The 12,068-nt window shown below is 33.3% G+C and overlaps 1 protein-coding gene across 4 annotated transcripts in view; it reads right to left on the reverse strand.

The window, feature by feature from the left end:
• Window positions 1–12,068, reverse strand: part of MAP3K20 (mitogen-activated protein kinase kinase kinase 20) — a 214,700-nt gene that overhangs the window by 123,035 nt on the left and 79,597 nt on the right. The gene's annotated exons all lie outside the window — the stretch shown is intronic.

Raw genomic sequence — 12,068 nt, forward strand, 5'->3', positions numbered from 1 at the left:
TTCTAATAAATAAGAATTGCTCAATTTCTGACCATCTTTATCTTTTCTTTTCTTGCTATATCACAAATTCTTTATGCAAAAGCCTGTTCACTTTAGAAAAACTGTCTTTTACAGTATTCTAAGAAATGAAAATTTCTATTAAGTATGTAAAATAGGAACATGTTGGTAAGTGCTTTTGCAATGCTAAGTGTGCCAAAATATGTTGAAAGTTGTTATTACACTAAGGGGTTTCCTAGATTTTAACTCAGTAATATATTTGAAGCACTTTTACCTTTGTTATGTTTATGTCTTCTTGAGACCAGATTGGTGTATGGGAATACATGAAGAATTCCTTTGTAGTCTTTCTTCCTGGACAGAATTTTTGCTTTGTTTTGTTTATTTTGTTAAATATACTGTTCTTATCTTAGCCAACAGAGTAGTCTAAAGAGTTTCCTCTTTTGTAGCAACAGAAATAAGTTCTAAAAATATCCTTTTGTCTGTGGAATAAATTAGGTACACAATGCACAGTAGCAAATGACCATGGTTACCTAATGTTTGATAAACTCAAAAATCCAAGGTTTTGGATCAAGAACTCACCATTTGACAAAGATTGTTGAGAAAACTGGAAAGCAGTTTGGCAAAAACTATACATAGACCATCATCTTACACTATACAAAGATAATGTCAAAATGAATAAATGACAAGTATAAAGGAAGATGTATTAGGGGAGCACTGAAGCCTTTCAGATTTCTGAGTAAGGGAAGAATTTATGATGAAATAAAACAGAAGTTAATGGGAAACAAAATATAATTTTGATCATATGATATTAAAAAGTTTTTTGCACAAACAAAACTAATGCAATAAAAATTAGAAGGAAAGTAAGAAACAGAAGGGGGATTTTTTTTTTTTTAGAGTTAAGTAAATTATAGCCTCATTTCTCAACTACATAAGGTACTGAGCAAAATTTATGAAAATATGAGCCACTCCTCAATTGATAAATGGTCAAAAGAACAAATTGTTCTCAGAAGAAAAATAAAAACTATCAACAATCACATAAAAATATCTTAACCAATATTAACTAGAGAAATGCAAATCAAAACAATTCTAAGATATCATTTCACATCTATCAGATTAGCTAACAGGACAGAAAAGGAAAATGACAAATGCTGGGGAGATGTGGAAAAATAGAGATATTAATGCACTTCTGGTGGAGTTATGAACTGGTGTAACTATATTGGAAAACGACTTGGAAATATACCCAAAGGGCTATAAAACTGTGTCCATCCTTTGACCCCACAATATCATTACTAAGTTTGTATCTAAAGAGATCAAAGGAAAGGGGAAATTATCTCTTTGTACAAAAATATTTATAGCAACACTTTTTGTGGTGGCAAAGAATTAGAAACGGAGGGGATGTTCAATAATTGGGGAACAGCTAAATAAGTTGTGTTAAATGATTGTGATGGAATACTATTGTTGTATAAGAAATGATGAGAAGGATGGTTTCACAAAAGCCTGGAAAGTCTTATATGAAATGATGAAAAGTAAAGGGAGCAGAACCCAGAGAACACTGCACATAGTAACAGCAATATTGTAACAATGACTGTAAATGATTTAGTTATTCTGACAGACAATGATCCCAGGCAATTCCAAAGGATCAATGATGAAAAATGCTATCCACCTCCGGAGAGAGAAAACTAATAAACTGAGTGCAGATTGAAGTATACTTTTTTAACTTTCTTTATTTGTGTGTGTGTGTGTGTGTGTGTGTGTGTGCATGTGTGTATGTGTGTGGTGTGCACGTGTTTGCGGCATGGCAATTATAGAAATACACTTTGCATGACTTCAAATGTATAACTGATTTCACATTGCTTACTTTCTCAAGAAATTTGGAGGGGTGGGCAAGCAGGAGAGAATTTGAAGCTCAAATTTTAAAAAATGAATATTAAAATTAAAAAAAAATGTAATTGGAAAAATTAATATAAATAAGTATACACTCATAAATACAATTTATTTATGATTATATATAATCATATTTATATTATGATATGTTTATTATATATTATATATTCATGAACAGAATTCATGAACTAATTTTATTTTATAAATATTTTTATTTTGTGATTTATTATATTATGTATATATTATGTAAATTATAATTAAATAGTATTAAATAAATAATATTTTATGCAAATATAGATAAATATTAACAACACAAAATATTTTTAAAACATCCTTTTGGTAATATATCTGGGTTATTAAAATTAGACAAGTACTTGAAAAATGGGCAAACTTCAATAATCCTAACATGGTAATCATTGTCCTTTGCAAGTCTAGTATGGTATATGAGAAACAACATTAGATTTAGCATAAACAGAACTAGGTTTGCATACTTTGTATTATTTTTGTGATATTGGGCACTTCTCTAGAGTTCAGTATTCCCACATATAAAATGTGGGAGTTGGACTATGGTTTTCTAAAGATCTTCCTGTACCAAAAAACAAAACAAAACAAAAAACAAAACAAAAAAAAACCATCAAAACTTTATGATCCTATGTAATAATGATGAATGATTTGCTGACAATCACTATAGACTCATATTGAACTTATTGATAGCTAAGCTTTCACTGTTGTATATAGATAGCTAACATCACTATTGTCTGTATACTAGGATGATCCAATGGAATAATGTATATAAAACTCTTTGAAAACTTCTGAACAGAATGTAAATACAAAGTCTTATGAAATAATGATGAAACAATAATAAACAATTTAGTAATCAAAAAGCCTATCTAGATGTGCCTTATAAAACCATGGCACTGAGTCTACTCAGGCACTTAGGAAGTCCCAATATTATAATAATAAATCTGGAACCAAGGATCTATTAACATAGGAAGATGGTCATTTGTTTCCTGTCTATACCTTACAAATAGAGCAACAGGTTCATGGATTGTTATAGAATGGATTTTTGATGTTGATGATTTAACTTGAAGAAAGATTTATGATTTCTGTTGCATCAGCCTCCACTACTAAGATGGATCCACTAGTCAGTCTCGTGGTTTCAATTCCCTTCTTGTGTAATCCTTTGGAAAGATCTTCCACAGAACATTGAATCAGTAAATGTTGAGTATTAGCTTCTTGCCCTTATTTCACAAGTTGTTTTTTTTTTCCTGATTTCAGTCATATCTTTATTTCTTTAAGAAAAACAATGAATTACTTACTGGTTGAATATGCATTCTCTTTCCAGGTTTCAGGTTTGCCTTACTTAAATTAGATATGTTTCTTAAATTCATGTGTCTTATACATACCTAAGTCTATATAGATTTAGTTTAGAAATACCACATTCTCTTAAACACATTTAGGGGAAAGGAAATTCAGCCCTTTTGTAGAAGAAATGAAAGATACTGAAATCATTTTACTGATATTTAGGATGATTCAAATAATCAAATCTACCAGTTATATTCACATCTTTTATCTTGCTCAAGACTGGCTTATCTCCTCACCTATCAATTGTTTTCTCACTTTACCTCTGAATTTTGGAGATTTTGGAGACTCCACTATTCTAATCATGACCTGACATTGACAACAAGCTAGGATGAAACTACAAAGAATACTGGATTTTGAATTACAGAATATGGATTAGATTCCGCACCTTTGCTATTTACTAACCTTGTGACCAAGTCATTTCAACTTTAAACAGCAGCCCTGTAGAATGAAGGGTTAAAATGAAATAATCTCTAATATCTCTTTTGGCTCCAAATGTTTAATTCTGTGTGTCAAAGGGTACAAAAAGGCAACAAGGCATAGTTGCACATAGGATTGGCCTTAGAATCAAGAAGACCTGCCTTTCAAATTCTGTCTATGACATCTACTAGCTGGGTGACCACAGGCAAGTCACTTTATTTCTTATTGTCCTAAGCAACTCTTTATAAGACTATATGTAATTAAATAGCCCACTTGCAGATCTGCATTGGTAAGGAGTTTCCACAATAAGAATTCTCTGATTATATCAGAAATATAGATTTTTTAAAAAAAGAGCCAAAGATATATAACTTCTGTCTTAAGGAAAGATTGTCAGGTTACTTTTGTGATTGTTTCTTTCATCATTCTATAGTTGTAAATCTTCAGACAGAGAGTGCAGCTAAGGAAAGGGAAAGGTTCTAACCTAGATCACCATCACCATTGAGCCAATGAATTGTTGCTGTTGTTTGTTCTTAATTCACAAAGAGTACCAATGATATCAAAAAAGGCAAGACTGTGCAAAGTCACCAGTCTCACTGTATCCTCCAGAGCCATCTGGAGGTGTCAAACATAAAATAGAAACAGATTCCTGTAGTTCCATATTGATTTGTGGTTATTCGGTCATGTTTGTAACCCCATTTGCGGGTTACTGGAGTAGTTTGCCATTTCCTTCTCCAGATCATTTTACATATGAGGAAACTGAGGCAAATAGAGTTAACTGACTTGCCCAGGATCACACAGGTAGTAAGTGTCTAAGGAGAGATATGAATTCAGGAAGATGAGTCTTCCTGACTCAAGGTCCAGTGGAATTTGACAACCTCTGCTCATAGTAAAGAATGTCATAAATTTTCACATATTTCAGAATCATTTGAAGTAGCTTAGTCAGGTCTTCAAAGATATGCTCCTAGAAGTATGATTCCCCGAGGATCTTTGGAAAGCATGATTATGGATTTTAGTCCTTCCCAGGAAATGGTCAATCCATTGAATGAAATTATTTCTTCACTTGCCCCAGGACCTCTAGAAAGCATATCCTAATCCTCATAGACATATAATGAATTTGGAGAGTTCCTATATTTTCTACCTACCACCATTCATAACTCTTCGTGTTTGCTTAAGAGATGTATACCCTATTTTTGGAGCATCTGTTTATTTTAGCTGTTATTATGTGCTCTATTTAAATCATTTTGCAAATCCTCCAATGATATATGAGAGAAGGAAAGAAGCATTTCTTTGATTTTCTTCCTGTTATCAGGTAATAGTATTATTCAGAGTGTAATTAAGAATGCAGATATTGTAGATACTCATTTAAATTAGTAAATGTTTACTCAGAGAAGGGGAATAGGAGATTATAAAGGATGGAAGTTTTCAATATTCTTTCTGACAATACATACATACATTTACTACCTTTGTGTCCCTTAAATATGGTAGCAGTACAGTCAATTATATAACCCCCAGTCCTATACTTGGAACTTAGCTTCATTAGCTCACTGTGGATGAATATAAAATCTTATTTGGAGACTGAGTTTTAATGAATACACTGTGGTTTTTTTCAATCAGAGAGAAGTTTAAGGTTTTTTGTTTTGTTTTGTTTTGTTTTGTTTTAATACTGGGTCTCCCTATCTGGTTCATGCTGAAAATACAACCATCATTCATAAGCCCAAACCAATTGACAATCAGCACTGGGTATTTGCTCTGTCTGGCTCCAACCTGAGCTAGTTTGTTCCTTTTTGAGAAGACTGCTTCCCTACCCTATCACCTCCCATACAAGACTCACAATACTCATGAGTTTTTTTTCATGTATTTTTTTTGCATACTTAATACTTACTCATTTTGCAAATCCTCTAGCAATATCTTAGAGAAGGGAAGAAGGTGCTTCTTGGCTCAGTCTAATGCAATTCAGAACTCCCAAGTTCAAATGATCCACCAGCCTGAACCTTTCCAAGGACAAGGATTGCCAAGGGCACCATCACACCTAGCTTCAAAGGTTTTCAAAAAAGCTTACCCAGAATCTTTATAGGATCAATGTTCTCCATGAATATTTTTATTATGCATGAAGCATCCTTCTAATGCTTAGTACTATTCAAAAGTCTCATTGGCATCAGTCCCTTGTTGTTCTGTATCTGTCCTATCGGACTCCATAACCTCTTTTGGGACTTTTTTGGCAAAATTACTGGAATGGTTTGATATTTCCTTTTCCAACTCATTTGACAGATGAGGAAACTGAGGCAAACAGGGTTAAATTACTTGCCCAAGGTCACAAACCTGGTGTCTGATACTAGATTTAAACTATAGTCTTCCTAATTCTTTGTTTGATGATCCAGATTCTAGGTGGCAGCTATGTGGCAGGGTGGATAGAGCAGCAGCCCTGAAGTCAGGAGGACCTGAGTTCAAATCTGGTCTCAGACATTTAATAATTCCTAGCTGTGTGATCTTGGGCAAGTCACTTAACCCCAATTCCCTCAGCAAAAAAAAGCAAACCCTCCCCCGCCCCCCAAGCAACAAAAACAACAACAAAAATAGGGTTGTTAAATGGTACAGTGGATGATATAATGGCTCTGGATTCATCAGGAACTGAGTTCAAATCCTAGAAGTATGGACAGACACCTAACACTTATTAGCTATATGAACCTAGGCAAATCATTTAATCCCAATTGTTTGCCAAAACAAATAAACCAAAAACTCCCCGTGTTTTATCTGTTTTATTTTAATTGTGTGTATTTTGTTAACTCTTTCCCAATTACACTTTAATCTGGTTCAGACCCTTCCCAGAATGTTGTCCCATTTGACAAGTATAAATGGATAAAGCCAATTACCTGAAGCCTTCTGGGCATGTCTTTGGGAAAGTTAAAGTTTTCAATTCTGATGAATACATGAACAAGCAAAAAGTGTTTCATTCATTTCACTTTCCCCCCACCACTATCATTACTTGTTCATATTCTCTCTCAAAAAAGGAAAAGGGGAAAAAAAAAAAAAGAAAAACTTGCTTCTTAATTGTAATGCAAGAGAGAAAACCAGCCCTTTGATCTACTCTTAGCAATGCTATACTATAAGTAGAACCTAAAGAGCAGGTTTGCACTATTTCCAAAATATTTTTCTGTTTTCTTTTTAATGAGTGGTGTCACACATACATCATGGCCTTTGGAACAATCACTTTAGATTCAAAGGTCACTTCAGTAACTCAGTCTAAGTGACAAATAGCAAATTTTAAACATATAAAGAAAATGGTTGGTTGGGGTTTTTTTTTGCCCTCAAATGTGATTGGCAGGTCCTTAGCATAATCAATAAAGTTTACTAGATTATTTCTTTGTATTATAATATAGCATTCTTCACCAAAGTACTCATCTAAAGGCTCAGAGTAGCATGGGAGTGACCCTAGCTTCTTTGTTAGCAGCCATCTGCATGATGAGTCCTACTGTTTGGAAAGGCTTCAAGGATGGCCCCAACAATGAACATGGCTATCCCAAAAATATCAGCTTAAATGAATGCAGAGAGACTTGAAACCAAATAGTTGGCTACCAAACAATGAATGGATTTGGTCCTAGAAACTTATGAAGTTCATCAATTAAGGCATAAATAGTTGTTTGATTGATGAAGGGAGATCTCACACAGAAAAAATCCTAGGCCCTTGAAGTACTGATATAAATATAATGTATCAGAGATATATTAGGTGTAGTGAGTGTAGTAAAGAGAATATTTCATCTGCAAGAGCGGGGTGCTGCAGGTACAATAATAAAACATACCACTGCCCTGTTCTATTAGTTCTGCTATTGATAATCCAAGTGATCTTGGCCAAGTCATTCAATATTTCTGGGCCTCAGTTTTTACATATGTCAAATGAAGGAATTAGATTATATGATCTCTGGGATCCCTTCAATTCTAAGATTTATATAAGAATATTTCTTATATAAGAATATTGTCTTTGAATTCATGTTTACATTGTAGATCCCTGCAAAGCTCAGCTACCACCAGAGTCTTTCCTTATGACTCCAACTGCCAGTATTCTTCCTCTTTTCAGTGACTTTGTGTTCATTTTGTATATATGCTGTATCTATTTATCTATAGTACATTTTCTTTCTTCACAAAGAAGATTTTGTTCTTTTGTCTTTACATTCTGCACTTTGCCTTTGTGGCTGAACCTAATGGATTCATAATAAATGTTTGTCAAATCAAAGAGTGTTGGTTGGTATATAAATTCTTGCCAAATAGAGCCTCTTTGAGGAAAAGAAATTTCTTTTCTTTTACACTAACCAAATAAATAATTTTCCTTAGATCCATGAAGAAATTCCCTTTGGAGAAACACCCTTAACTGCTAACAAGATTAAATTGACCAGTCATTTCTCTCTTTTTGGTGCTACTTTTTGGAAGATAAAGAAGGACTGGTAAGAAACTCCATATTAATCACCACTTATCTTGTGAACTTACAAAAATTAGAACTCAGTGATTTTTTGCGGTGCACTGAAGCTTACTCATTCTTTACTTGGCATGCCCTTGGAGAACAGCTCAGGCTAGATTCCAAGAAGCATGCTGCTCTAGTAAAGAATAGGCTCTTTGGTTACATATCCTACTAAGGGCAAGCTAACCTAGCAAAAACTCAAGGGAAATTGAAATTGAATGAAACAAATGGTGAAGATTTAACATTTGGACACCATAAAAAGTCATAGGAAGTCAAGGTAAACTAGATTTATACAAATATGGTGCTTGTGTAGAATGCCATTCTAACAGTATGAGAAGTAAAAGCATTTTTTATATATGAGTTAGAAGCAGTTTAGTGGACAAAAGTACCTCCATATATCCAGCTAACAAATGTTGTAATGCTGCCAAAGAAATTGCATTTGGAGCTAAAAGCTGAGATATTACTAGAGAGGACTTTTATCATTTTTTTCCTCTTATAAGACTATTGTTAACATTTTATAATGTAAGACTTTGAATTCAGTTGATAATAAAAATTTCTGAAAGATTAGCCTTTTGTCAAATTTTGCCTAACAAGGAAGAGATCTGGAAAGACAGTCAAGAGATCCAAGTTTAAATTCTATTTCTCCTAAGTATGTGACTTTGATCAAGTAATTTAAGTTTTCAGACTTTTAGCTTCCTTTTCTATAAAAAGTAGATGATAATTGCTGCCCATTAAAATTTGGTGAGATTAATAGATATGAAATCATTTTGTAAACAGTAAAATAAAAATAAATCTAGAAAAAAGGTCTCTCATAAAACTAAACTTAATTCTGTCACTAATTCACTGTGTGACTTTGAGCAAGTGATTTAACCTCTTCAAATGTGGGTTTCCTTTTTCGTACAATGAGGAGGTTGGGATGACATGACTTATTGGATCATAGGATCACATAGTTAAGGGTGAAAGGGACCTTTGAGAAGACCTTCTTCAGTCTTTTCTAGGAGCCACTAACAGTCTCATCACGAATTCCTCAAACAAACATTTTTCTCTATTGACATTTTGGTCACAAGAAAAAGCCAGGTATCTCATTGGATAGAGCACTAAAACTGAAGCCAAGAAGACCTGAGTTCAAATCCAGCCTTAGATACCCATTAGCTAGACATATTACTCCAACTCTTTGCCTAATTTAATGAAGAAGAAAATGGCAAACCACTCTAGTATCTTCGCCAAGAAAACTCTATATGGGATCATGAAAATAAGGTCATGATTGAACAAAGCAACATAGTTTTGGTCACATACCAGCATAGTCAACTCACCACTTCTCAAAACTGCCCTCTTTCTAAGATCTAGAATTCCATCATCCTTCCATTTCATTCACTCTGTCATTCATACTAAACATTCTCTTGATCATTTTACTCATCCTTTCTCTTCCATTCCATCTATGGCCTTAATTGTCTCCATATGTATCTTGGCTTCATAGTCTGTCTGCATCTACAATGTTTCACTAGTCATTGCATTAGAATTTCTTGCCCTGATGATTTTTCTTCCTGACTTTGGTATTGTATACAATGTCTGGTACATAGTTGGCATTTAGATGCTTGCTGAACCCTCATTCCACACTAATCCCTACCATCTGATTTCTCTGCTCCTGCTTTAAGGTTTCTGAGTTAAAATCATGAAACTGGACTGATTTCACCCATTACAAATTTGTCATTCCAATCATCATTTGGGCTCACTCAATATTATTCACCAAGATTTCTCTACTCTTTTGCTTTGAGTATCTCATTTTCTATAACAATTGGTTTAACTCTTTTCTTCTCTTTCCTCATCCCTGACCTTCTCTCAACCTCTCCACATCGCTTAAATTATCTAATCTATTTCACAAGAAAGATTGAAGCATGTATGATCCACTTTCATTCCTCAAATGGTATATGATCCCTCTACTACATTGTAGACTCCATAAGGACAATAATAATATCAAATTAAAACTTTTCAGCTTTGAATACAACCAATACTTGATATCTATTGAATTATAATGATGAATAAATATGATTCAACAGTGGAATTAACTGACATAGGGTGTCCCTAGATTCTTAGTGTAGTTTTAAGATTTAATACCATAAATTATTATTAAAGCTTTATTATTATCTTTATTATTGCTTTATTAGCTTTAATTAATTAGCTTAAAACTGCACTGAGATGTTGGGAACATCCTGCATATTTTGCTTATTTTTTTCAAAACATTTTTATTTAAAGGTCTGAGTTATAAAATCTATTCCTGTCTTCCTCCCTCCCTACTTCCTCCTTACTTACCTTTAATAATTTCACATAAATTCTGTACTCTCTCTTAAAAAAAGATTAAAAAGAGAAAATAATTTTGTCCAGATAATCCATTAATAGAAATTGTCATTACCTAAAATGCTTCTAATAAGCTCACATTTAAATTTATCTCATCCTCATGTTGCTAACTCATCCTTGGACATAAATGACTTTCTAGCTTCCTCAGACTACTCTACTGTCTTTTGAGACCTGAAAAAATGGAGCACTAAGCTTCTCCCAAAGTTTTTTTTGTTTTGTTTTGTTTTGTTTTGTTTTTTTTAATAGAGGGCAGAGATTGGATTTCAAGTTCAGGCTTTTGGTTCCTTTTGGGTGTTATCTTCCCCCATTAGATTGTAAACTCCCATAGAGCAGAGACTATCTTTTTTTTTTTTCTTTTCAATTATATTCCCAGTGCTTAGCATAGTGCCCGATAAATGTTAATCGAATTTAATATCTGGATGCTATAAATTAGAAGGGAAGATTATTACCTTATAAAGCTACAATGTACTGAGAAATCCTTAATCCCAGGCTTTCATTGGATACCCAACAATTAATGTTTCCTTCTTAAGAAATATCAATGACTAGTCATACTTACTAAGCTAAGTATGAATTGCTCCATGGGATTACCATGACCCATTTGCTGGCTCTGATACTTGGCTAGTTCAAGATGAAGTTCAAAATCAAGCTGAAAACTCTTTGCAGCAGTAGACACAGGGTTAGCTAGAAGCAAACAAATTTATTGCTAATAAAACTAGTTAATTGCACAGCATGAGGTACCCTCTCTTTATGCAAAATTACAGGTTGAGGAATTTTCAGCTACTCCTGATTAGCTGAACACCTCTAAGTGCTCTATAATATTACTCAACTGAATGACAGAATTTGATTGTTTACATTCCAGAAAAGAAATGTTTGCCACATTTAGCAATCTACACATGGAAATCAACAAAATCATTCAGAAAAATTTAGGCAAACTTGATTCTTTTTAAAAAAGTCTGAAGAGTTCTATAGCAGCCTGAGTGCTCTGTTTAGCTTGGCTCTTGACTATTAATATATCTCTAGGCTACAGCCAGAATAATGATTATATTATTTCTAAGATATTTCTATTATCCATCTATCTGTCTATCTATCTATCTTTCTATCTAGCTAAGATATTTCTAAGTTTTTGTATATTTGAACAGTGACTAATGAGAATTACCCATTACAAATAATTGCTTGCCATTTTCTTTTTTATTAATTGCCAAGTATACAATATCTTAAAAACCTCTACTAAAATGACAGCTTCTGGAATGGAAGAGACTTTGAAGTCTTTTCCCTTCTTGATCTTTATTCTCATTGATGTTCCTTTAAATTCCCACAAAGAGAAAATAGAGAATATAGAACATAACAGAGAAAACAGAAAATAAGAACAGAATCTTATTTTCAAAAGATAGAGAAAGAGGTCCCACTACCTTTTTAATATATTATTTTAGTATTTAATAACCATTACAGATAAAATGTGCAAGTGATAAAGGTGATGTATAGTACAGAATGCTAGGGATATCATAGACTTATCCTTTCTAACCTAAACGCCGGCATTCAACAAAAGCAGTAGCTCCAAGGCAAGATGACTGCTAGAAGACTTAATATAACCAGATTTAAG

The sequence above is a fragment of the Antechinus flavipes genome, chromosome 3, assembly GCF_016432865.1.
Source record: "Antechinus flavipes isolate AdamAnt ecotype Samford, QLD, Australia chromosome 3, AdamAnt_v2, whole genome shotgun sequence".
Lineage (NCBI taxonomy): Eukaryota > Metazoa > Chordata > Mammalia > Dasyuromorphia > Dasyuridae > Antechinus > Antechinus flavipes.